General features: G+C 39.1%; 1 non-coding gene across 1 annotated transcript; it reads left to right on the top strand.

The window, feature by feature from the left end:
* Positions 1-22,837: 22,837 nt before the first annotated feature.
* Positions 22,838-22,944, top strand: LOC138090010 (U6 spliceosomal RNA). Its single transcript, XR_011145838.1, has one exon. It is a non-coding gene; the product is annotated as a U6 spliceosomal RNA (small nuclear RNA).
* Positions 22,945-27,572: the final 4,628 nt, after the last annotated feature.

Consider the following 27,572-nt stretch of genomic DNA (forward strand, 5'->3'; position numbering starts at 1 on the left):
TGTATATATGTACCACATCTTTATCCATTCGTCTATTGATGGATATTTAGGTTGCTTCCATGTCCTGGCTATTGTAAATAGTGCTGCTATGAACACTGGAGTACATGTGTCTCTTTGAATTATGAATTTATTTGGATATATATCCAGGAGTGGGATTGCTGGGTGATATGGTAGTTCTATTTTTAGTTTTTTAAGGAACCTCCACATTGTTCTCCGTAGTGGCTGAATCAGTTTACATTCCCACCAAAAGGACATGAAGTTTCCCTAAAGAACTTACATTTTAACCTAGGATGAGCTTTCACTTTTCACTTTCATGCATTGGAGAAGGAAATGGCAACCCCTCCAGTGTTCTTGCCTGGAGAATCCCAGGGACGGTGGAGCCTGATGGGCTGCCATCTATGGGGTCTCACAGAGTCAGAGATGACTGAAGCGACTTAGCAGCAGCAGCAGTAGCAGAGTTATACTAAAGTTTGACTTCTTATCATCCCCCTCTTTCAAAGGATCAGCAAGGATGGGAGCCCCCTCACCACACATGGTCATGTATTTTTTTCCCCATAGAGTGAGTGTAACATGGACAGAGACCAGAGAATGGATCAGCAGGACACTGATTATTTCAGAGAATTTTTGCCACCAAACCAACAATGTTCTGTTAATAACAGACTTCACATCCTTTAAGCCATGGAAACAGCTTTCTTAGATGAAAGCTTTAGTCACTTAGATGATCAGATAACCCTAAAGCCTGCAATGATCAATGGTCAAAAATCTCAGATAAAGCTTTAGTTCTGTTTACCAAGACCCTATTAATTCAATATTCAGGTTTAAAGATCTTCTTCTAAAATCATAGACAGTGATGCCCAGGCTTTTGAATTAGTGATCCTTCTTCCCAAATTAAAAGTGCTTTTGTGCAAACAACTTTCACATAGCAAACACTGATTGAAGATTTTTGTATATAATGTTCCTTTTAATTCTCCTGAAGATATAGTTTCAACTTTCAATTAAATATCATAAAAATCAATGATATCCTGAAAACTTCAAAATACCCTTTGAGATCATCAGTACAACCCTGGAGGATACCCTCCCCCGCCCCAATACAAGAGTCATTAGTTTAGAGGAAGAGCAGTTTCTCTGTGGTTAAAGCAATATAGAACCTTCTATATTCCTAATCGTTATTTTATTTCTTAAAGATTTTTTTTATGTGGACCATTTTTAAATCTTTATTGAATTTGTGACAATACTGCTTCTGTTTTATGTTTTGGTTTTTTGGTCATGATGCATGCAGGATCTTAGCTCCCAGACCAAGGATAGAACCTACACCCCTGCACTGGAAGGCAAAGTCTTAACCGGTGGGTCACCAGGGAAGTAAGGAAGTCCCCTACATTTAATTCTTGAACTCCTGTTTTGAGAATGTTCCCAAATCCTCATTCATGCTGATACTGCTGTTTTCTTTCCTTCTTTTCATTACATTCTGACAGAAATGGTTAGTCAACCCACTCAATATACAAATGCATCTCTTTTTTAAAATTGTGTAAGTAGTCAATAGCAAAACTTGTCCTCCCATAAAGTTCTGAGCTGCACTTCTTTTCACTAAATTCTGGCACCCAATAATGCCAGAGAGAAATAAATAATCCACAAATATCACTGAAATAGATCAGGGCAGACAGATGACTCAACAATAACCATAACTCTTAGGTGCAAGCTGAGAGTAATAAATGACTTTTCTTTCACCTTCTCTTGTCACCGACCAGGTAATGTGACAAGATACTCTCTGAGAATGTATAGACTTCAAAGCTTTTGACTCTTCCATGATAAGTACATTTTTCCTCCTTCAGACATCTCCAAGTAAGGAGATATAAAATAGCAAATAAAAGGTGACATTAAAAATATTAGCCAAGTTTTCAGAAGTCAGATAAACTAAACAAGAAGTTTCCAAAATTGCTGACAGGTGACCCTGAAAACATTTCAGTAAAGGTAGCTTCTGGGGATGGTACAGTTTATAGTTTCACACTTATTGATCCTTCGTAGCTTGATATATGTCTAGCACTTTTTATTCATGTCAAATTCTCTCCATAAAGCTTTGATTACTTTCAGAACTACCTTTCCTTGGACATAACTCATTTCTACAAGCAGTTCTTTGGCCTAACTTTTTGTGTTTGTTGTAGTCAAAGTTAGTTTAAGAACAAGAAATAAATAGTTCAACTTAATTCAAAAAGGAGGCCTCACAGGACATGGAGCTTGAAAGAAACAAGTCATCAAAAATCAAAGCAAATACCGTCAGCCTCTTGGTCTGTTTCTTTATCTAAATTTCTCTCCCCACCAATCTCCACAGTCCCTTACCTAAGACTGGCTCCCATCTCTGTTTGTCTTTATCCGCTACATTCTCTGGGCTGCAGATAGACCATTCACAGTTTCTCTAACTGCCTCCCCAACTTTAGCTCATAGGTGGTTTTGGCTTTAAAGACACAGACCCAACCCCAACATTACATGACTTCAAGATTCAGCACCCACTAAAAGTTGAGTGTTTTGATTCAAGTTCTTGAGAGAAAGAACCTTTGGGGGTACTTGCCAGACAACAGGTTAAGTCCACTGGGACAGGTGGCCACTATCACCCAAACTGCTTGGCCAGGGGACAAGGTCACATGAGCACTTAGGCACATCCTTATGGCAAAGTAGTGTATGATGTAGTTGCAAAGAAAATAATATGGCCAGGCAGAGCCCCAGTGTTGTATAAAAAGTACAGTTGGGTCCCCTTGGGAAGCTGATGATCCATGCAATTCCCCCGCTAAAGCTTCAAAGTGGCAGAAGCTAGATGAAAATGAGTGTTTTGATAGAACTGGGCACACTAGACCGAGCATTCCCACTTCTGACATGCTGTTGGTCCCAAAGAAAAAATAAAAACCCCAGAGTCAGGCAATATTTTCAGACACAAAAAACCTCCCTGCTTACACTAATTATGACATTGGATTTAGAAGAAATTTCTCCTGAAAAGCAAAACAGTTTTTAGAAATATTGTGAAGTATTTCAGACCATTATCCTGTCACTGGATTTTTTTTTTCTTTAAAAAAAAAAGTACTCACCTAGTGCTTACCTGAACTACCTAAATTACCTGAACTTTTAAAACATTTGAATTTAATGTTAAGATGAATTAATCAAATCCAGTAATACTTTAGGTGTAGGCTTTTGCTTTTGTTACAAGCAAGGCTGACCCCTCCCAGACTCTTGACACACATTTGCCAGACTAGTGGATCCAAAGTGAGCAGAAAGCCTGGAACAGGATGGCGAGCAACCTCTACCTGTGGGACCCTTGCATAGCCCACTAGTCTCACTTCTCCTTCCCTATCTGGGACGCTCATCAAGCTTCCTGAAGCCCAGCCTGAACAATAGCCTCCCAGACCCAGTAGCCCAGCATTAGTCCATTCTCTTTTGTTCAGGGCACCTTATCTGCATCTCAGTGCCTGTGTCTTCCTGCCCACCTTCTGAGGCTCCTGGTTTGAGGACCTGGAGGACCTTCCATGAACTACAAGTTCTCACACTTGTCATGTCCGACTCTGCGACCCTATGGACTGTAGCCCACCAGGCTCCTCAGTCCATGGGACTCTCCAGGCAAGAATACTGGAGTGATTGCCATACCCTCCTCCAGGGGATCTTCCCGACCCAGGGCTCAAATACGCGTCTCTTATGTCTCCTGTATTGGCAGGTGGATTCTTTACCTCTAGTGCCACCAAGGAAGCCCTCTCTAACTCCCATCCTTGTCTAAATGCCCTGTCCCTCCATATCCACAGCACCCTCTCCTCATACTAGATTCCCAGTTCTGGCACCTCCTGCCTTTTCATTCATGGGACTAAGTGTTGTTAAGTGAGTTAATGCCTCTGAGAAATTAGTATCTTTGCCACAAATGAGAACTCAAAGGGCTCATCGAAAGCACCAGATGTGACTCAGCACCTTTATTTACTGGACAGGACAAAGCATGCACACCTGAACAAGGAAAACCGAACTCATGAAGAGACAGCTGAGGAAGGTTTCTCAGTTCAGTTCAGTCGCTCAGTCATGTCCGACTCTGCGACCCCATGAATTGCAGCGCGCCAGGCCTCCCTGTCCATCACCAACTCCTGGAGTTCACCCAAACTCATGTCCATCGAGTCGGTGATGCCATCCAACCATCTCATCCTCTGTCGTCCCCTTCTCCTCCTGCCCCCAATCCCTCCCAGCATCAGGGTCTTTTCCAGTGAGTCAGCTCTTCACATCAAGTGGCCAAACTGGAGTTTCAGCCTCAGTATCAGTCCTTCCAAAGAACACCCAGGACTGGTCTCTGGAGTCCAAGGGACTCTCCAGAGTCTTCTCCAACACCACAGTTCCAAAACATCAATTCTTCAGTGCTCATCTTTCTTCACAATCCAACTCTCTCATCCATACATGACTACTGTAAAAACCATAGTTTCTATCTGCTTCTAAACTGCCAGCATGACCCATGCTTCCTCTATAATTCCATAGGCTGTTGACAGAAATTAATAACATACTTCACCAAATAAAAAGACCAGAGACCGAAAAGCAGACATAAGGGATGACTTACTTCTTACCTTTTTAAATTCAGATTTTATACTGTATTATAAGCAACTATATTTAAAAATTGAATGTCTGAAAAAATATTAAAGTATGTATTTAAAACTTGGATCCCTGTGATTTATTTTATAACTAGTAGTTTGTACCTCTTAATCCCCTCCACCTACCTCACCCTCCTTGCTCTCCTTTCCCCCTTGGCAACCACAAGTTTGTGAATACAGTCAATATTTTGTAGTAACTTCATATAGTGTTTAATATATAAAAATATCACACCACTATGTTGTATACCTGAAACTAATACTGTAAATCAACTATACTTCAATAAAAATAAACAGCAAAATTAAGATTACAATAATTACCTATACCTAGAGTAGAATGCACTCCAATGTTTATTAATCTTTAAAGTATTTGAATACTTTAATTAAAAAAGTAAAATAAAACTTAGTCCATCAAGTAAATTCACTTGGTAAAACTGAGTATATGCTTTAATGATAATAATGCTCACATCATAGAATAGGAAAAATATGTTATGAGTTGTGAATTGAATATTGAACTTGGCAAAGAGAACTTCTGTTAATTGTCTAAGAGAGAAAAAACTTTGGAGTATTAAGTCTTACTAGGATAAATCCCATTTCCCATATTCCATTTTTTTAAGCCCTCCATGGGATAATACAGAAAATATTTGACATCGTTTGGAAAATACTATTCCCACTTCATTATATAGTGAATTTTTAATATACTTTCTAGCCTTGTCTTATTTAAATGAGAATAAAGTGATAACACTGGCTAAGGGGATGACAGAATGTAGATTAAGATAAAAAATATTAATAGCCCAAACATTTTAAAAGTCTATCTTCATCTTCTGCTTCAGGTATATAAACAAATTTAGGGAATGAGAACATTTTTCAACAACCATTAAAACTGAAAAAAAATCTCTTTGTCAAACAGAGAATTATTCAGAGTCTATGAGGGCCGCTATTAAGAAGTAACAGACTGGGTGGCTTAAACAACAGAAACTTATGTCCTCCCAGTGTGGAGGCTAGAGGTCCAAGTTCAAGGTTTGGTTTCTTCTAAGGCCTCTGTCCTTGGCTTCCAGAGGGCTACCTTTTTGCTGTATTTTCACATGCCCTTTTCTCTGTGTGCACACATCCCCAATGTCTGCCTGGCCAGATTTCCTCTTCTTAAGAAGACATCAGACATGGATTAGGGCCCACCTCAATGGCCTCCTTTTAACTTAACCACCTCTTTGAAAGTCTTACCTCCAGATAAAGTCACATTCAGCCTATTATAGATGTCAAACGATGCTTTTTAATTAACAGTTCTCAGATGGCTCTAGTGGTAAAGAACACTTCTGCCAGTGCAGGAGACATAAGAGACACAGGTTCAATCCCTGAGTTGGGAAGATCCCCTGGAAGAGGACATGGCAACCCACTCCAGTATTCTTTCCTGGAGAATCCCATGGACAGAGGAGCCTGGTGGACTATAGTCCATGGGGTCACAAAGAGTCGGACACGACTGAAGCAACTTAGCACGCCAGCACATAGCATGAATATCTATTAACCAAGCTGAGTTTTTTTAAAATACGAGAAAAACAGTGTCTCAGCCACCCAACAGTATTACCCTGCTGGATCCTCCAAACAAACATGAGTGGTCCATGTAGTACCCCCTGAAGTCACAGAGCAAATCCAAGTTATGACTTTGACAGAGAGGCTGTCAAAAAATACCCTAATTCAGAATGCCATATTGAACTCTCTTTTTCTCCAAAATGGATGATGGGCATGAAATCTTTTGTCATTACAAAAGATTTTTAATTTAGAATAAGTATTAGAATAATTTAACAGGTACAGATTTTCATCATAAATTCTTTTTAAATAACTTTGGACCAGGTCCTCGTGAATTTTAAGCCAAATGAAGCATAATCTGAAAGAAATGAAACAGGGTATTAAAACTTCTTGCATTATACAAAAATAAAAATATACCATCAAAAAAAAAAGACTTAATTAAAAAACAAATGGGATAAAATAATATTAGTAATGCAGAGAAATAATAACAAAAATATACTAATAATTTATTGCAACTCAGAATTAGTAATGATCACATACAGACAAGGGTAAGACATTTATGAATAAGATAATATATAAAATATAGATAGCAATCTAAAGTCTTAAGTATACAGAGAGAAACATAGATTCACGAATAATATTAAAATGACTTGCACTCTGGAACAAAAAGTGAAATTACTCTAAAATATTGAAAGCCTACTCCAAGAGGAATTTTAAATCGCAATTAATGAATATAGAAAGAGTGAAAATAAATAAAGGAACAATGTGAATACAATCAACAGAAGTAAAAGATACTTTCTTTTTTCCTTAAAAGGAGTTCTTATAGAGATTTTAGTGGAAAAAAATTAAACAAAAGAAGTGAAGGAAAAAATAGCATTAAAGATAGTGTCAACCAAGCTATGTACGTATTTGTTGCAATTCACTGGAAAACAAAGGATAATGCCATCCGTAAATGCATAGTTTAAACTATGCTTTTAAATCACTGTAGAAAAGAATCTATTGTAATCAGAACAATACAGACACAAGAATCTAAAGTTTAGATTCTTTCAAACAATATCATAAGATAAATTCTTTTTTAAAAGTTTTAAAAATTTAACTCATAAGTATATAGACTGCTTCAATGTTTGACTTTTTGTTTCTCTGCTAACAAAAGATAGCAACCATATGCCACTTTCAAAATTAGGAAGTATTTTCCAAAATAAAAGAACAAAAAAACATAAGAATGGTGTTCTTGACAGGAACAAGATGGTGGAGGAGGAGGTGGATGTGTGTGTACATCTTTCTCCACAGATACATCAGGAATACACCTTCAAACACAGAAGTGCATGCAGACACCAGCTGAGAGTGGACAGGAGTGCCTGACCAGTGGAAAAGAATACATAGAACCATGCAGAACTCAGTAGGACGAGGGAACTAGGGGGAAAAACAGGAGTGTTAGTAGGATTGGACTGGCCCTCCACTGGTGGGGGAACTGAAGCAGGGGTCCAATCCCCACATCGGGGCAATTGTCTGAGTCAGAGGAAAAACATTTAAGGCTGAGAGTGAAACAGCTGACCTGTGGCAGCCTAAATGGAATGAGACCCAGACAGCCCTTGTTGCAGCCATACATACCCCAGACAGGAAGGCAGGTTCCCTGGAGGGCTCAGCAGCTGGGAGCTGGAGTTAAGCTATTGTGGAGCAAGCCCAGGGCGAGGGCTGCTCTTGACTGTGGAGAGATGGATCAAGGGGATGTGAGGGAGGTGACTGTGGTGGGAAATGCCTGTGGTGGAAAGCCAGGCAACCATGAAAGCAAGGAGATACTGCTGAGTCATGTGTAGGGAGTGGAGCATCACCATAGCCTCTCTCTCCCCACATGCCTGCATTGGCAGCTGAACAATAGAGAGGCTGTCCCATCAAACCTGACACACTGAACTACAGAGTAGGGCCCCACCCAGGGTGCTCCTTTAAGTGACTGATGCACCAAGCTACAGAGTAGGACCCCAGCAGGGGATGAGGGGGGGTCCTATATGTACCTGACATGCTGAACAACAGAGAAGGGCCCATGGCAAGGGAGCCTTCTAAATGCATGAACAGGCAGCACACTTGGCACCACTGGGGTCCCCACAATCCAAGCAGTTGAGCCACCTTCATCCTCAGCTCTCACTGGGGCAGAGCTGCCACAGGCAAAAAAAAATGTCTTGAGTCTATGTGTACAGGGTTGCTTCAGTTGTGTCTGACTCTTTGCGACCCTGTAGACCATGGCCTACCAGGCTTCTCTGTCAGGGAGGTGGGGTTCTCCAGGCAAGAATACTGGAGCATATTGGCTGATCTTGGTTGCCATGACCTTCTGCTGCTGCTGCTGCTGCTGCTGCTAAGTCACTTCAGTCGTGTCCGACTCTGTGCGACCCCATAGACAGCAGCCCACCAGGCTCCCCCGTCCCTGGGATTCTCCAGGCAAGAACACTGGAGTGGGTTGCCATTTCCTTCTCCAATGCATGAAAGTGAAAAGTGAAAGTGAAGTCATTCAGCGACCCCATGGACTGCAGCCTACCCAGCTCCTCCACCCATGGGATTTTCCAGGCAAGAGTACTGGAGTGGGGTGCCATTGCCTTCTCTGCCATACCCTTCTAGAGCACTCTATTTCCTGCTGCCCTAGCCGCCAACTCCCCTGAGTACCTGGTGCTGCCAGAACCCCTGCAACCCAAGCAGCTGCACCACCTCCACACCTGGCCCTCACAGGAGCAAACCCAAGTCCTCCAGGGCAGCCTCATTAGCAAACCTCAGTGGACAACCCACATACAGAGGTGGAAATAAAACCACAATTGAAACCCAGGGGCAATGTGCCTAAGGAAGAAGACCCAAAACCTTCCCATCAGCTGAACAAGCTGATGATTAAATCCACATGATTAACTAGGCAGACTCTGGGTCTATGGAATATATAAAAGGTCATTGAGACCCACAAAAGAAAATACACTAGTTCTGATAGCTGTGGACATTGGAGGCAAGAACACACAGGAGTAGGACCAGATTAGAATCTGAGCAGCCCCATAGCAGGTCCAGAGATCAGCACAGTGTTGGAGGGCATCCTAGGGAGGTGAGGTCGACTGTGACTCCCAGCGAGGGAAAAGACTCTGACAACAGTAACTCAAGAAAAACACTTATTATTCTCATGTTTTGACTTGTTTTGTAGATCCTTTTGGATTTTTTTTTCTTTTTTATCCTTTCCCTCCATCTGTTATAGTTGTTGATTTTATTGGCACAATGAAATCTAATTAAGCTTTTGAACTTTTTTTTTTCCCCTCAGTCACACTTTTTATCATTATAAACCTCTGCCTCTCCATTGGGTCTTTGCAGTTCTGTGGAGTTTTCCTTTTTTTTTCTCTCTCTCTTTCTTTAATTTTAATTTTTTAAACCTATTATTATTTTTTCTACATTTATTCTTTCATTTCCTTCTCCTGTTCCTTTCCCCTTGCAGTGAATCTTTAATGTATATAAATCTTCTTCATCTACCTCTATTTAACTTTGCATATCTATTCTTTCTTTTCTTTCTCTCCTTTCCTCTCAACATATTTTTCCTTTTATTTTCATTGCTTAATTCTGCAATTGGGACCTTGCTTTAGTTTTGTTTTCCAGTTTGTCCTTTAGTTAGTTTTGATCTGGTAGATAATTTTAGGTTTCCTTTGTTCACCACATAAATCTGTTATACTTTATTTTCATTGGACTGTTTTCATTTTGCTTATTGGTGTATATGTGTGTGTGTATATTCAGTCATACTTTTTATTGTTGTTATAAACTTCTGCCTCTACATTGGGCTTTGGCAGTTCTGTGGAGTTTTCCTTTTTTTTTTTTTTTCCTCCTCTTTCCTTTTTCTTCCACTTTTATTCTTTTATAATTTTAATTTTTAATTTTTTTCTTATTATATTTTTTCTACATTTATTCCTTTGTTTGCCTTTCCTACTGTTCTTTACCCCCTTGCAGTTAATCTTTAATGTATATAAATCTTTTTCATCTACCACTATTTAACTTTGCATGTCTATTCTTTCTTTCTCTTTTTTCTTTCCTTTCCTCTCAACATATTTGTCAGTTTTGTTTTCATCACTTTGTTCCCCATTTGGCACTTTGCTTTAATTTTGATTTCCAGTTTGTGCTTTAGTTAGTTTTGTTCTTAACTGGTAAATATAATTTTTGATTTGCTTTGTTCACCAGGTCAGTCTACTGTACTTTATTTTTGTTGGACTGTTTTGACTTTTGACATATATGTATATGTATATATTCCATTATTTTGATTATTATTTGCCTAATTTGGTAACTCCATTTGTCTGGGGTTCATCTTTGGTGTCTCATTTTTGGGTTTGTTTTAATCTCACTTAATGCCATAACAAACAACTTGTGGAATCTTCATTCCTGACCAGAGATCAAGCCCTGAGCCCTTGGAATAGGAGCACTGACTCCAAGACCCTAGACTACCAGAGAACTAACCCTACTACTACTACTACTACTACTACTACTACTAAGTAACTTCAGTCGTGTCCAACTCTGTGCGACCCCATAGACGGCAGCCCACCAGGTTCCCCCATCCCTGGGATTCTCTAGGCAAGAATACTGGAGTGGGTTGCCATTTCCTTCTCCAATGCATGAAAGTGAAAAGTGAAAGTGAAGTCGCTCAGTCATGTCCAACCCTCAGCTACCCCATGGACTGCAGCCTTCCAGGCTCCTCCATCCATGGGATTTTCCAGGCAAGAGTACTGAAGAGGGGTGCCATTGCCTTCTCCCTAGGGAATATCAAACAGTGAGCACTCACACACCAAAAACCACTTGAATACAAGACCCAGCATCATCCAACCACCAAGGGCACGCTTTACAGGAACCATCATCTAAACAATAAACAAAACAAAAATACAAACCAAATCATCAGCAGATAGGTTTACCACCTCACTCAGCCTTGCCCATCAAAGGATAAACAAACAAACAAACAAAATTCAGCATAAATCTCACCCTAAATGAAGCTTACACAAATCACTGGACCAACCACAGGAGGGTGGAAAGGAAAAGGAAGAAATAATTCAACCTTCTTCAAGGAAAGAATTCAACTTTCCTTCAAGCCTGGGAAAAGGAGACCTCAAACACAATACTTTTTTTTTTAAATGAGAAGGCAGAGAAATACTACACAAATGAAGAAACAAACTAGAAACACAGAAGTTGAAATAAATGAAGAGGAAATAAACAAAATACCTGAAAAAGAATTCAGAATAATAATAGTAAAGATGATTTTAAAAAAAACATTGAAAACAAAATGGAGAAAATGCAAGAATCAATTAACAAAGACCTAGAAGAATTAAAGAATAAACATACAGAGACAAATAACACAATTACTGAAATTAAAAATACTCTAGAAGAAATCAATAGCAGAATATCTGAAGCAGAACAAACCAGTGAGCTGCAATTTAAAACTGTGGAGATAACTTCTGAAGAGCAGAATAAAGTAAAAGGAATGAAAAGAACTGAGGTTAGTCTCAGAGACCTCTGGGACAATATCAAACACACCAACATTCGAATTATAGGGATCCCAGAAGAAGAGAAAAAGAAAGGGTATGAGAAAATTTTTGAAGAGATGATAGCTGAAAACTTCCCAACATGGAAAAGGAAATAATCAATCAAGTCCAAGAGTCACAGAGTCCCAAACAGCATAAACACAAGGAAAAACATGCCAAGACACATACTAATCAAACTAATAAAGACTGAATGCAAAGAAAGAATATTAAAAGCAGCAAGGGAGAAGCAACAAGTAACAGACAAAGATAACCCCATATGCTTAACAGCTGATCTTTCAGCAGAAACTCTGCAGGCCAGAAGGGAATGGCAGAATATACTTAACGTACTGAAAGGGAAAAATCTACAACTGAGATTGCTGTAGCTGGCAAAGATCTCATTCAAAACTGATGGAGAAATAAAAAGCTTTTCAGACAAGCAAAAGTTAAGAGAATTCAGTACCACCAAACCAGCTTTACAACAAATGTTAAAGGGACTTATATAGTCAAGAAATACAAGAGAAGAAAAAAGAGCTATAAAACCAACCCCAAACAATTAAGAAATTGGCAACAGGAGCAGATATATCAATAATTACTTTAAATGTAAATGGAGTAAATGCTCCAAACAAAAGACATAGACTGGCTGAATGGATACAAAAACAAGACCCATACATATGCTGTCTACAAGAAACCCACTTCAGACCTCAAGACACATACAGACTGAAATGAGAGAATGAAAAAATATATTTCAGGCAAATGGGAAGCAAAAGAAAACTGGAGTAGCAATCTTCATATCAGACAAAATAGACCTTAAAATAAAGATTACAAGAGATAAGGAAGGACACGACATAATGATCAAGGGATCAATCCAAGAGGAAGACATAACAATTGTAAATATCTATGCACCCAACATAGAAGCACCTCAATACATAAGACAAACACTAACAGACATAAAAGGATAAATTGAAAGTAACACAATAACAGCAGACTTTAATAACCCACTCACAAAAATGGACAGATCAGCAAAATAGAAAATAAATAAGGAAACACAGGTTTTAAATGATACATTAGATAAGATGGATCTCATTGATATCTTCAGGACATTCCATCCAAATGCAGAAGAATACACTTTCTTCCCAAGTGCACATGGAACATCCTCCAGGATAGACCACATCTTGGGTCACAAATCAAAGCTCAGGAAATTTAAGAAAGTTGAAATTGTATCAAGCATCTTCCAACCACAATGCTATGAGGCTAGATATCAATTACAAGAAAAAAAAACTGCAAGAAACACAAACATGCGGAGATTAAACAACATGTTTCTAAATGACCAATAGGTTACTTAAGAAATCAAAAGGGAAATCAAAAAATTCCTAGAAACAAATGACTACGAAAACATGACAACTCAAAACCTATGGGATGCAGCAAAAGCAGTCCTAAGAGGAAAGTTTATAGCAGTACAGTCCTACCTCAAGAAACAAGAAAAAGATCAACTAGACAACCTAACTTTATACCTAAAGCAACTGGAAAAAGAAGAACAAAAATCACCAAAATTAGTAGAAGGAAATAAATCATAAAGATTCAAGCAGAAATAAATGAAAAAAAAAAAAGAAAGAAACAATAGTAAAGATTAATAAAACTAAAGCTGTTTCTTTCAGAAGATAAACAAAATTGACAAATCTTTAGCCAGACTCATCAAGAAAAGAAAGAGAGAAGAATCAAATAAACAAAATTAGAAATGAAAAAGGAGAAGTTACAACAGACAATGCAGAAATACAAAGGATTATAAGAGACTATTATGAACAACTATATGCCAGTAAAATGGATAACCTGGAAGAAATGAACAGATTCTTAGAAAAGTTCAATCTTCCAAGACTGAACCAGGAAGAAACAGAAATTATGAACAACCCAGTTACAAGCACTGAAATTGAAGCTGTGATCAAAAGACTCCCTAAAAACAAAAGCCCAGGACCAGATGACTTCACAGGAGAATTCTATCAAGCATTTAGAAAAGAGCGAATGCCTATCCTTCTAAAACTCTTTCAAAAAATTGCAGAGGAAGGAACACTTCCAAATCCATTCTATGAGGCTGCCATCACACTGATACCAAAATTAGACAAAACCAATCCAAGAAAAGAAAACTATAGGCCAATATCACTAATGAACATAGATGCAAAAATTCTCTACAAAATTTTAACAAACAGAATTCAGCAACACATCAAAGGGCTCATACACCATGATCAAGTTGGGTTTATTCCAGGAATGCAAGGATTCTTCAACATATGCAAATAAATCAATGTGATACACACATTAACAAGTTGAAAGAGTAAAACCATATGATACTCTCAATAGAGGCAGAAAGAGCCTTTGACAAAATTTGGCATCCATCTATGTTCTCCTGGGTTTCCTTACCCTACTGCTCTCCACCCTGGTGCCCTTTCCCAATAAAATCTCTTGCTTTGTCAGCAGATGTGTCTCCTCAGACAATTCATTTCTGAGCGTTAGACAAGAGCCCAGTTTCGGGCCCTGGAAGGTGTCTGCCTTCTTGCAACAAATGGCGACTCTGGCGGGGACTCTTCTTTGCTGAGACTGACACCCTAACCACTTGGGGTACTCAGGGGCCAGCTTGCCTGCTAATGGACCAGACCCAGCAGCTGCAACTGGGACCCTTTTGTCCCTGGGCTCCTCCTGACGCAGACAACTTGCCAGAGTGCCCTGACCGGTAAGGAACAAGAGACTTTATTGACCTCTCTCCCCTTCCCTCTCTCTTTCCTCTCCTTAACCCTTCCTATCCTTCCCTGTTTTTCTAGTCCCCTAGTCCTGGACACGGAATCTGGTCGAAGGGCCCTCAGCCCAAGCTGAGGATTAGAGACTGATCACCTCCTCTTGGCAAAGAACTCGAATTCTGGTTCTGGTCTGGTCTCTGGTAGGGCCGAGTTCCAGTCCTCCCTTCTCTGGAGGCCCAGGGAAAAGTCCCATAACGCCTGGGTATCTGTAGGTGGCAGGAGATGTCTGTAAGGCCACCCCTTTTGCCCCCCCCCACCGCCTCCTCCCCCTTCTTCTTTCAACCTGGCTTCCTTTCCTCCCTTGAAATCTTTGATGTTAGTACTTAGATTCTTATATTTAAGGGCTTCCCTGGTGGTGCAGAGGTTAAAGTGTCTGCCTGCAATGTGGGAGACCTGGGTTCGATCCCTGGATCGGGAAGATCCCCTGGAGAAGGAAATGGCAACCCACTCCAGTATTCTTGCCTGGAGAATCCCATGAATGGAGGAGCTTGGTGGGCTATAGTCCACGGGTCGCAAAGAGTCAGACACGACTGAGCGACTTCGCTTTCACTTTCACTTTCTATGATTAAAATTCTTCAAAAAGTGGGCATAGAAGGAACCTACCCCAACATATTAAAGGCCACATATGATAACCCTACAGCCAACATTATTCTCAATGGTTGAAAACTGAAAACATTCCCCCTGAGATCAGGAACAAGACAAAGGTGTCCACTTTCACCACTATTATTCAACATAATTCTGGAAGTCCTCAGCAATGAGAGAAGAAAAAGAAATAAAAGGAATCCAGATCAAAAAAGAAGTAAAGCTCTCACTGTTTGCAGATAACATGATATTGTACATAGAAAACCCTAAACATAGAATCACAAAATTGCTAGAGCTATGAATTTAGCAAAGTTGCAGGATACAAAATCAATACACAGAAATCACTTGCATTTCTATGTACTAACAATGAAAAATCACAAAGAGAAATTAAGGAATCAATCCCATTCATCATGGCAACAGAAAGAATTAAATATCTAGGAATAAACTTACCTAAGGAGACAAAAGAACTGTATACAGAAAATTATAAGACACTAATGAAAGAAATCAAAGATGACATAAACATACGGAGAGAGATTCCATGTTCCTGGGTAGAAAGAATCAATATTGTGAAAATGATTATACTACCAAATGCAATCTACAGATTCAATGTGATCCCTATCAAATTACTGATGGCATTTTTCACAGAACTAGAACAAAAATTTTCACAATTCATATGGAAACACACACAAAAAAAACCCTGAATAGTCAAAGCAGTCTTGAGAAAGAAGAATGGAGCTAGAGAAATCAACCTTCCTGACTTCAGATTATACTACAAAGTCATCAAGACAGTGTGCTTTTGGCACAAAAACAGAAATATAGACCAATAGAACAAGACAGAAAACCAGAAATAAACCCATGCACCTACGGGTACCTTATTTTTTACAAAGGTGGCAAGAATATACAATGGCGCAAAGACAGCCTCTTCAACAAATGGTGCTGTGTTGCGAGCGAAATGACACAAAAACAAGACACACACACAAGAAACAGACAAAGACACAACTTCGGCCGGAGGAAAAGAACTGCGCAAACAAGCTGCGGTTTATTTTTATAAAAGCCCCCTTGGCAGAATTCCAGACTGCATGACTAAGCCTTCTCAGTACAGCGCATGTGCATAAATGTTATCGTACAGCAAAAGGGAGTGAAATTCCTGTTTACTGCAGAGTCTGTCCAGAGCCCTTTCTTCCTCCTTATCACAGGAAGGGAATGTTCCCTCTTTTGCAAGGGACCATTAAACTCAAGGCTGTGTCCAGACTCCTTGGCAGAACATCTTGTTTGCAAGCATGTTCCGCCCGAGCAGAGAGTCCCGTTTGCAGGCACATCTCCGCTTCCCTATTGTGGCCTTATTAACTTCCTTCAGTGCTGGGAAAACTGGACAGCCACATGTAAAAGAATGAAATTAGAACACTTCCTAACACCATACACAAAGATAAACTCAAAATGGATTAAAGATCTAAATGTAAGACCAGAAACTATAAAACTCTTACAGGAAAATATAAGCAGAATACTTGATGACATAAATCAAAGCAAGATCCTCTATGACCCACCTCCTAGAGTAACGGAAATAAAAACAAAAGTAAACAAGTGGGACCTGATTAAACTTAAAAGCTTTTTCACAGCAAAGAAACTATAAGCAAGGTGAAAATATAACCCTCAGTATGGGAGAAAATAATATCAAATTGAACAACTGACAAAGGATTAATTTCCAAAATAAACAAGCAGCCATACAACTTAATACCAGAAAAACAAACAACCCAATCCAAAAGTGGGAAAAAGACCTAAAAAGACATTTCTCCAAAGAAGACATATGGATGACTAACAAATACATGAAAAGACTCTCAACATTGCTCATTATTAGCGAAATGCAAATCAAAACTACAATGAGATATCACCTCACACTGGTCAGAATGGCCATCACCAAAAAGTCTACAAACAGTAAATGCTATAGAGGGTGTGGAAATATGGGAATGCTCTTGCCCTGTTGGTGGAAAGGTAAAATGATACAGCCACTATGGAAGATGGTATGGAGAGTCCTTAAAAAACTAGGAATAAGACCACCATATGACCCAGCAATCCCACTCCTAGGCATATACCCTGAGGAAACCAAAATTGAAAAAGACACCTGTATCCCATTGTTCACTGCAGCACTATTTACAATAGCTAGAACAAGGAAGCAACCTAGATGTCCATTGACAAATGAATGGATAAAGAAGTTGTGGTACACGTTCACAATCAAATATTACTCAGCCATAAAAAGGAATGCATTTGAGTCAGTTCTAATGAGGTGGATGAACCTAGAACCTATTATACAGGGTGAAGTAAGTCAGAAAGAGAAAGATAAATATCGTATTCTAACACATATATATGGAATCTAGAAAAATTGTGCCAAAGAATTTATTTACAGGGCAGCAATGGAGAAACAGACATGGAGAACAGACTTATGGACATTAGAAGAGGGGAGGAGAGGGCAAGATATATGGAAAGAGTAACATGGAAACTCATATTACCATATGTAAAATAGATAGCCAACAGGAATTTTCTATATGGCTCAGGAAACTCAAACAGGGCCTCTATATCAACCTAGAGGGTGGGATGGGGAGGGAGACGGAGAGAGGCTCAAAAGGGAGGAGATATATGTATACCTATAGCTGATTCATGTTGAGGTTTGACAGAACACAACAAAATTCTATAAAACAATTATCATTCAATAAAAAAAAGTTAATTTAAAAATAAAAGGAACCAGGGTTGGGAGGGAGGAATGATGTTCCTATATTTGATGATATGAACACTAATATCATTCATTATTCATTAAATACTTATGATCTGGCAGCCTTTGTTTTAGGCAGATATAATAATAATTGAAGCAGCAAGTTTTGGCTGACTCTTAATGATATGTTAGGCCCTCTGCTAAACACTTGATATTATTAACTCATTGAATCTTCACCCAAAAGTCTTAGAGGTCAATATCATGGTCAAAGGCAGAAACAGATTAATGTCAGAGGTAGGCTAGGACCTGAGACAGACGACTCTGGGTACAAACTCTACAAAGCCACTACTAAAGTATGGAAGACTGAGGGCCAACTCCTAGAGGAGTCGGAAATGAGTGATAACCTGCTAGAAATGTTAATGATAAAGTTAACGACCATGATGAAAACTCCTATCATTCATGTATTCATTCAACAAATATTTACCTAGGCATCAAAGGCCTAGCAGTAGACAAGACAAAGTCCCTGTCCTAGTGGAATGTGCATTCACTTGAAGAAACATGCAATGAAAATATGCACAATTTCAATTACTAATAAGAGTAAAAAGAAGGAACACACAGCATTTCAAGGAAGGCTTCTCTGAGAAGATGGCATTTGAACAAAGACCTTAATCTCAGTGATGTGAGGACATCAGTTCTCCAAAGATCCAGAGAGAGAATTCCAGGCAGAAGGAAAAGCAGATGTAAAATCCCTAAGTCTAACACAAGTCTGGGGAGGTGGGAAGAAGGTTCCAGACAGAGAGGGCATAGTTATACCTATGGCTGATTCATGTGGATGTTTGGCAGAAACCAACAGAATATTGTAGAGCAATTATTCTTCAATTAAAAATAAATACATTCAATTATTTTTAAAATTTTTTTTAAATAGAACAACTCTGGTGTATTCCAGGTCCCAGGGAGAGAGAGAGAGTGAACATCAGATATAAGGGCAGAGAACTAGTGGGGACCAGATGACAAAAGTCCTTCTTAAGACAAGGTTAAGAAGTGTTTAAAATCTTTTTATTTGGAGTTAATTTCAAACTTATGGAAATTGAAAGAATAATAGTACAGAGAAATAGTTACATATCTTTTCTCCAGATTTGCATATTGTTAACATGCTACCCCATTTGCTTTTTTTCTTGTGGTGTGTGTGCATGCTTCTGTGTGTGTGTGTGTGTGTGTGTGTGTGTGTGTGTGTGTGTCTGCATCTGAACAATTTTTTTAGAATCTGAGAGTAAGTTGCATTCATCTTGGCCCTTTATCCCTAAACACTGCAATGTTCATTTCCTAAAAAGGAGATTATTTTCTTAAATAGCCACTATATAGTAATCAACCTCAATATATCTGATATTAATACTACATTTTTGTCTAATCTCCCATTTCATGATTCAATGTCCTTTACAGCCTACCCTCCCTCCACCGTAGAGAATCCTATCTAGAATCAGGTATTTCATTGGTTGTCAAATTACAAATAAAACATTACTCATTTGAGGTTTGTCTAATAGATCCTTGCTGATTACAGATCTCTTCAGGTAACAGATCCCAGCTGGAGCACTACCTGAGTGATATATTCTTCCCAGGTTAGCACATCTAGAGGAGCTCAATGTCTATCAGCCTCTCACTGGTAACGCTAATTCACATCACCCAGTCAGGGTGTATCTATTTCTCCATTGTAGTTACAATTTTTTCCTTACAATCAATAAGTAATCACAGAGACCCTGTAACTATCCTGCCCTTCATTAAAATTTCCCTCTAAACTTAGTATCTATTAATGATTCTTAACTGAACCAGTCTGTAATGTAATCATTACAATATGGTGATTTTGAACTGCAGGATTCCTTGCACATTTACCAGTTGGTCCTTAGCATTCTATTGTAAGAGTCTTCCCCTCTCCTCCATTTATATATGTATTTATTTACTTATCATCAGTACAGATTCAGGGATTTGTATTTTTCCAATGGTATACAAGTCATTAATGTTTTTAATCATTTCAGTGCTCAAATTTTCCCCTTCTTGCCTTCCAATCAGTTCATGCATTCTTGTAATATGAACTCCTTATTTCTTAAAATACTCCTTTATACTTTCTGGCATAATGCCACCCAGTAGGATTTTCTGCAATGATGGGAACTTTCCATATCTATGCTATCCAATACTAAGCCACCGGCCTCGTGTTGCTACTGAGCTCTTGAAATGTGGCCAATACAAATGAGTGGAACTGACTTGCTGATTTTAATTAGCATAATTTTAAATAGCCACCAAAAGCTAGTGTTTAACATAGTAATCTAGCAAGATGAGATGTTCTAGGGTCGTCTTTTACCTACCTTGCCACAGCTCTGGAATTATCAACTTCTCCAAGGAGCCCTGGTTCCTTTTAAAAGGGAATGATATTAGAGACCAAGATCTGACTTGTGTACAAATATTATAATGCACACTCACATGCACACATTTGTGCATATACACATGCATATACACCAGTACATAAGTGTTTTAGAATCGTGGGTTTATACCAATACATACATTTCTAATCCATCTCCATGGACATCTTCCTTGCATTTCCCCATTTTATTTTTCTAGGTCTCTTCTTGCATTGCAAACCCTGGCTCCCCAAAATATCGACTCATTTCTTCATTGCTTCATTACTTCAAAAGCAGTTTCAGACTTGCTTCACCCACACCAACAGAAAAACCCACTATAAGGAGCTGAAGATTTGCTTGCAGTTCTCCCCTAGCCTGCCCCAAACCACAGTGCCACCCAACACTGAGGCAATACAGTGTTTGTAAAATTCGAAATTATACAAAAAGGTTTACTCAGAGATGTATATGAGACACTCTTTCTTGTATCCTTTCCACCATAGGTAACCAACCTCATTGGTTTCTGGTTTACACTTTGGATGCTTCTTTTTATAAAGATAAACGTATACATGTATAATTTCTTATTTCCTCTTATTTCTTACACAAAGGGTGACAAGATATGTGTGCTTTTTTTACACTTTGGTTTTATTTTTTCCATTTAACGAGGGAGATTAATGTTTATTATTAATGTGATAGAAGCCATTGGAGATTTTTTAGTCAAAGGTTGATGGAATCTAACTTATGTTTGCAAAAAATCACTTTGGCTGCTGTATAGGGAGCATGAGTAAAATCAGGGAGGCCATGTGGAAGGCTACTGACATTATTCAGGGCAGAGATAATAAAGGCTAGAACTAGAGTGAAGTTGTACATAGTATTACTTGTTCACAATGCTTCCTTTCCTTCACTGTAGCTTTCCTATTGGCAAAGAATATTCTCTGCCCTACTGAGTTTCAGTTTGGCCACATGATTTAGTTTGACCAATGAAATGTGAGCAGAAGTAAGAGTGCACCAAATTGGAAACACAAAAAATCAAAGAGCTGTATAGCTTCTGCTCTGATGCGACATGAAAGTTAGTGACAAATCCATGGCTACATGAACCCAGATCCATAATATGAATATTCTGGAGATTGAAATAAGTGCAAATAAGAAGATCAACACTTCTTGGAGACAATGGAGGAACGTAATGGTTATGAACTGGACTTTAACAACAGTAACTAGAATGAATATTTGTCCAGTACATTCTAAGTGACAATCAAGTCCTAAAGGTATAGCAGTCAACAAAACACAAGTCCACCCCAGGCTCAAAAAGGCCTTGGTTTGCACACCAGTTTTGTTCTGAGTTCTTAAGAATTAGCTTCCTGTAACCTGATTTTCTTTTCTAATGAGATTGGTAATTCCCACTTTATTCTTCTGGCTAAACATGACAAAGTGAATTCAAAAGTTTACCTCTATGTCCCCCTGAAACTCTGCTAAAATATCTCTGAGGGAAAAGGTATAAACCAAAGACAAATGGAAAAACATAAAATAGTAATAAGTTGCTGAAACCTAAAAAATTAGATAAATGAATGATAACCAACATAGCAAATCAGAAAGTACTGACACCCAAGCCAACAAGAGGGGAAGTCCAGAAGCAGATTGGTCCATACTGTCGTGTGGTAGAGGAGTTGGCTTTTTTTTTCCTGTGAAGACCCACATAGCAAATATTTTAAACTTTGCCAATCATAGGGTCTCTATAATGACTAATCAACTCCTTTGTAGTGCAATAGTAGCCATAGGCAATACAAGACTATGGGAATGACTATGTGACAATAAAACGTTTTATTTATTAAAACAGGCAAGGATTGGGATAGAGAAGATTGTGATTTGACCAGCAGAAACAGAGTTTGCCAAACCCTGGTATTACACCTCACAGATGAAGACACCAGATATCTCTGAAAGCCTCAGAGCAATGGATCTGAAGAAAGGACCAGAAGTGTATAAAAGAGGCAACTGGATCTCAGAACAGCTTTCCCACCCATTGCATCCATGGAAGCTCCTCTCACACTTTGCAGGAAGACTGAGAATGGCTGTCTAAGAAACTGAACTCAAGGGATTCTGGACTTGGGCACATATGTATGTGGGAGAGAGAGGTATGCCCTAATGAAAACAAGAATTTGACTCTAAAAAATAAAAATTTAGTCCCCACTCAGAAAGCAGGACCTAGCAAGCAGGCTTGGGCTTTTGCCACAGAAGACTGGTGAATTCCACTCTGGAAAAACTGATCAACCCTAGTGAAAAGATCTGAAGATGCTGAGAATTGGTGGTCAGCCAACAAACAGGCCAGCTACAACTTCCCAGATCAAATTTTACCACCCAAATTTCTTCCACCCAAATATATGCTTCCCAGTCTGTTTTTCACCTCTTCTATCCTGAAGAATCACTCTCTATCATGAAAGATGGCAATCAAAATGAACTTATAGAGGGAAAAGATTTAAGAAAGGAAAAAACTTCAGGGAACAGAGCAGGTAGCCAAGAAAACTTCCTAATATACTAATTAATTCTCCTCAGAAGACAAGAGAAGATGCTACATTTTAAATATACATAGGAGGCTGAAAAAATAAAGCACCATTGAGAAAAAAAAAAAGAGATCCTAGAAATTAAAAATGCAATAGCAGAAATGAGGAATTCAAGAGAAGCAATGGAAAATACAGTTGAGAAAGTCTCCTAGAGAACAGAACAAGTAAATAAGAAAGAAAAAAATAAGAAAATTGGGGTGCTCGCTTCAGCAGCACATATACTAAAATTGGAACGATACAGAGAAAATTAGCATGTTCCCTGCGCAAGTATGACATGCAAATTCGTGAAGTGTTCCATATTTTTTAAAAGCTTCTGCACAACAAAGGAAACTATAAGCAAGGTGAAAAGACAGCCTTCTGAATGGGAGAAAATAATAGCAAATGAAGCAACTGACAAACAACTAATCTCAAAAATATACAAGCAACTTATGCAGCTCAATTCCAGAAAAATAAACCATCCAATCAAAAAATGGGCCAAAGAACTAAAGAGACATTTCTCCAAAGAACACATATGGATGGCTAACAAACACATGGAAAGATGCTCAACGTCACTCATTATCAGAGAGATGCAAATCAAGACCACAATGAGGTACCATTTCACACCAGTCAGAATGGCTGCGATCCAATAGTCTACAAGAAATAAATGCTGGAGAGCATGTGGAGAAAAGGGAACCCTCTTACACTGTTGGTGGGAATGCAAACTAGTACAGCCACTATGGAGAACAATGTGGAGATTCCTTAAAAATATACACAATGGAGTATTACTCAGCCATTAAAAAGAATACATTTGAATCAGCTCTAATGAGATGGATGAAACTGGAGCCGATTATACAGAGTGAAGTAAGCCAGAAAGAAAAACACCAGTACAGTATACTAACACATTCATGGAATTTAGAAAGATGGTAATGATAACCCTGTATGCAAGACAGCAAGAGACACAGATGTATAGAATGGACTTTTGGACTCTGAGGGAGAGGGTGGGATGATGTGGGAGAATGGCATTGAAACATGTATACTATCATGTAAGAAATGAATCGCCAGTCTATGTTCGATACAGGATACAGGATGCTTAGGGCTGGTGCACGGGGATGATCCAGAGAGATGATATGGGATGGGAGGTGGGAGGGGGCTTCAGGATTGGGAACTCATGTACACCCATGGCGGATTCATGTCAATGTATGGCAAAACCAATACAGTATTGTAAAGTAAAACAAAGTAAAAATAAAATTAAAAAAAAAGAAAATTGGGGATCACTAATACTGGGGGAGGGGATCTAGCAGCTAAATAAATGTCAAGAGAACAGAGAAAATATTCTGTGTTGTATAGCTTCAGTGTATTTTTATAAAACATCTCATTTTTTAAGAACATAGAAAGAAGACAGTTTAAATTCATAACGCTTTAGGTTTGTCTGTTGAGAAGAAATTTCCTGACAAGCCAGAAAGGATCATTCACATTTTACCTGCATTTTCTTCCAATACACATTTAGGCTCATTATCCAAACCAGGAAAGGACTAACAAATTAGTTCTCTCTTTTCCAAGCCATGCAGAACAGTTTCAATAACCTACTATACTTCATATGTATCAATACATTCTCTACTGTTTTTAATCAAAAGGTTTCAGCCAGGTTTGTCAGCTTATCACCCTACCTTCATCTGTGCCTGAGCATCACTAGAATTCAGTCTTTCCAAACAGTATTCTCCAGTCCTCTGGCAGATGTAGGGAGGGCTTCACCCGGCTATGGGGAGTGGAACCAGTGTCCAGGGTCCCAGCTGTCTCTTTTAGACGCTTCTAACCAATCATCCTTATTCAGATCTTCTGCTCACCACTTTCAGAATTATCTGATGCTTGCCTTTCACCCCTGCACCTTTCTGACATGCTGCTTATTGGAATGAGGCATTAGACTCTTTACACATTTGGGTATAAACAACAAATTCCTGTTACCAATTTATATCCAACATACTCCCCCCCTGCCAAAATTTGTAGACACAGATGCAAAAGGGCGCTAGTTACCAACAGACACTTAATAAAAGGCTCACTTCTTTGTACAAAGGGATAAAGGGCTTATTGTCTCTCTTACAGACACACAGAGATATGGTAGCCTTGGTTTTACAACTTTAGCCAACAGTGCTAAATCATTTCAGTCATGTCTGACTCTTAGCAATGCTATGGGTTGCAACCAGCCAGGCTCCTCTGTCCATTGGATTCTCCAGGCAAGAATACTGGAGTGAATTGCTATTTCCTCCTCCAAGGGATCTTTCTGACTCAGGAATCAAACTGGCATCTCTTACCTCTCCTGCATTGGCAGAAAGGTTCTTTACCACTAGCACCACCTGGGAAGCCCATCAAGAGCAAATATAGATCCATGAAAGTCCATTATTCTGTTTTACTTTTGAAATTGTCACAAACCTTTAGATACACACACTTTTCAAACTCTCCCAAACTAACCTTGGCTTTCAGTCTCTAAAGTTGAAAACAGCCAGCCAACTGGGTCCTCCAAGCTCTCACCCTACAGACAACTTCTGGCATCTGGACCAGATTGTTTAGAATGCAGGACTTTGTTAAAACAAACAAACAAACAAACAAACCAGCCTTTTAATCATTTAGTCAATTTTCATTCAGCATTCATGAATTATAGGAACAGATTCTTTTAGTTTCTGATTTTAAAAAGATAAAGACAAGGAATTCCTTGGCCGTCAAATGGTTAGGATTCTGAGCTTCCACTGCAGGAGGCACTGGTTCAATCCCTGAATCAGAGAACTAAAATCTTGCAGGCTGCACAGCAAAAAACATAAGATAAAGATGCTTTAACCAGAGCAGGTCAGTAGCCATCAGATTTTGGCACATGCACTCTGAAACGGAGCCCACTTGCCACTCTCTCATTAAACTCAAGGGTAGTAGTAGCAGCAGCAGAACAGGAAAGTCAAAGAGACACGAAAGATCTTAATGTTACACCGATTGTGACATTCCTTGACCCAGGGGCTATTTTGCATTAGTTCAGTTCAGTCGCTCAGTCGTGTCCGACTCTTTGCGACCCCATGAATCGTAGCACTCCAGGCCTCCCTGTCCATCACCATCTCCCGGAGTTCACTCAGACTCACATCCATCGAGTCCGTGATGCCATCCAGCCATCTCATCCTATCTTGCCTTATCTTGTACCCACCTGCATTATCAAGGTGGGTACACTTTTTTTAAACCTCAGACCAAAGAAAATAGCAAAGATGTTTTTATCAGCAGTCAGAAAGGCAAATAGTCAATGGCACAGGAAATAGCGTGAATACTTTGTTAACTCCACAGTTGAAACAGACTGTTGATCTGACTAAATCAAGACTAGTGACCCTGTGACAAAGACATGAGTGTCCTAAATGCCAGGAAATAAGAGAATACTTAATAAAAACAAACAGACCAAAAGGTCATACATAAGGAGTCATCTAGATTTCTTTTATCTCCTACCCAAAAAGAAGAGATGCCCTGTCTTTGAAAAACAAAGATAAAGAAACAGATGCCAGTGTTTCCTCCAAGAATGAGGGTAATAGGAAAGCTGCCTTAAAAAACAAAACTAGATTTAATCTATAACTGGAGTGGGTTGCCATTTCCTTCTCCAATGCAAGAAAGTGAAAAATAAAAGTAAAGTCACTCAGTCATGTCCGACTCTTCGCGACCCCATGGACTGCAGCCTACCAGGCTCCTCCGTCCTTGGGATTTTCCAGGCAAGAGTACTGGAGTGGGTTGCCACTGCTTTCTCTGATAATCAGAGAAAGGGAAGGTAATATCTTTATTGCCAGATAGTAAGATTCATCCTGACAGCTGAAAAAGGCAAATCTGGGTTCTTGGGGCCCATGAGATGTGCACCTCAGACAACAGTATAACTCTCTCCTATAGTTGAACAAAGTTGGGCATTTTATTAAGACCTGTAGCTCTCCCATTGATCCATGGAACATCGGTAGTAACTGTGCAGAAAAGACTCAGAAATGGTCAGCATTTTAGGAAATAATTTTATTTAAAATTGTACATGTTATATTTCAAAAGAACTGGACTGTCAATAATAGATATAGCAAATATTTAAGAAAAATCCTCAAGGTTTCATTTGTCTATTTAAAATTCTCAGTGGTGGAAAATAAGTTACACCACACAACTGTTATATCTGCAAGGATCTTACTTATCTGTCAATATTAGCATTTAGTTAAGGACAGATCAGCTTACAGGAAAGGGCCCAAGGCTTCATCTATCTTGCAGATTACAGGAAACACAGTGCTTGTGGTTGTGTGGCTGTGTGGTACTCACATGCCTGCACTTCACCTTTGAGTGGGTTTGTGTGCTTAGATAAAATGGCAGCTGGATAAGATATCTGTCTTGCTGCCTCACGCTTCTATGACCTACTTGTAATTCCTGTTTAAAGTACTTCACATGTAAGGCCCCACATTGTAGCGAATACTTTACAGAGCTTCATTTGAAAGCCAATTATGTATTAAGAACTATCTTAAGTGTTGAAAATAGAGTTGTTAAGAAGATTTTAAAAATCCCTGCTCTCAACTTTGAAAGCTGAGGCCGTGCTTTATTCATCCTAACATCACCAGAGCATCTTGCTCAGTACTTCACATGTACATAATATATGCCAACAAAATTATTTTTAAATCGAACTGATTTTTCAGTTAAAACTTGACTTCTAAATGAAGTTGTACTGTTTGTTGTTGTTGCTCAGTCCCTAAGTAGTGTCTCTTTGTGACCCCATGGACTGCAGCACACTAGGCTTCCCTGTCCCTCAATATCTCCCAGAGTTTGCTTAAGCTCATGTCCATCAAGTCGGTGATGCCATCCAACCATCTCATCCTCTGTCACCCCCTTCTCCTCCTGCCTTCAATCTTTCCCAGCATCAGGGTATTTTCCAATGAGTCAGCTCCTCCCATCAGGTGGACAAAGTATTGGAGCTTCAGC

This window comes from Capricornis sumatraensis, chromosome 13 (assembly GCF_032405125.1).
Source record: "Capricornis sumatraensis isolate serow.1 chromosome 13, serow.2, whole genome shotgun sequence".
Taxonomy (NCBI): Eukaryota; Metazoa; Chordata; class Mammalia; order Artiodactyla; family Bovidae; genus Capricornis; species Capricornis sumatraensis.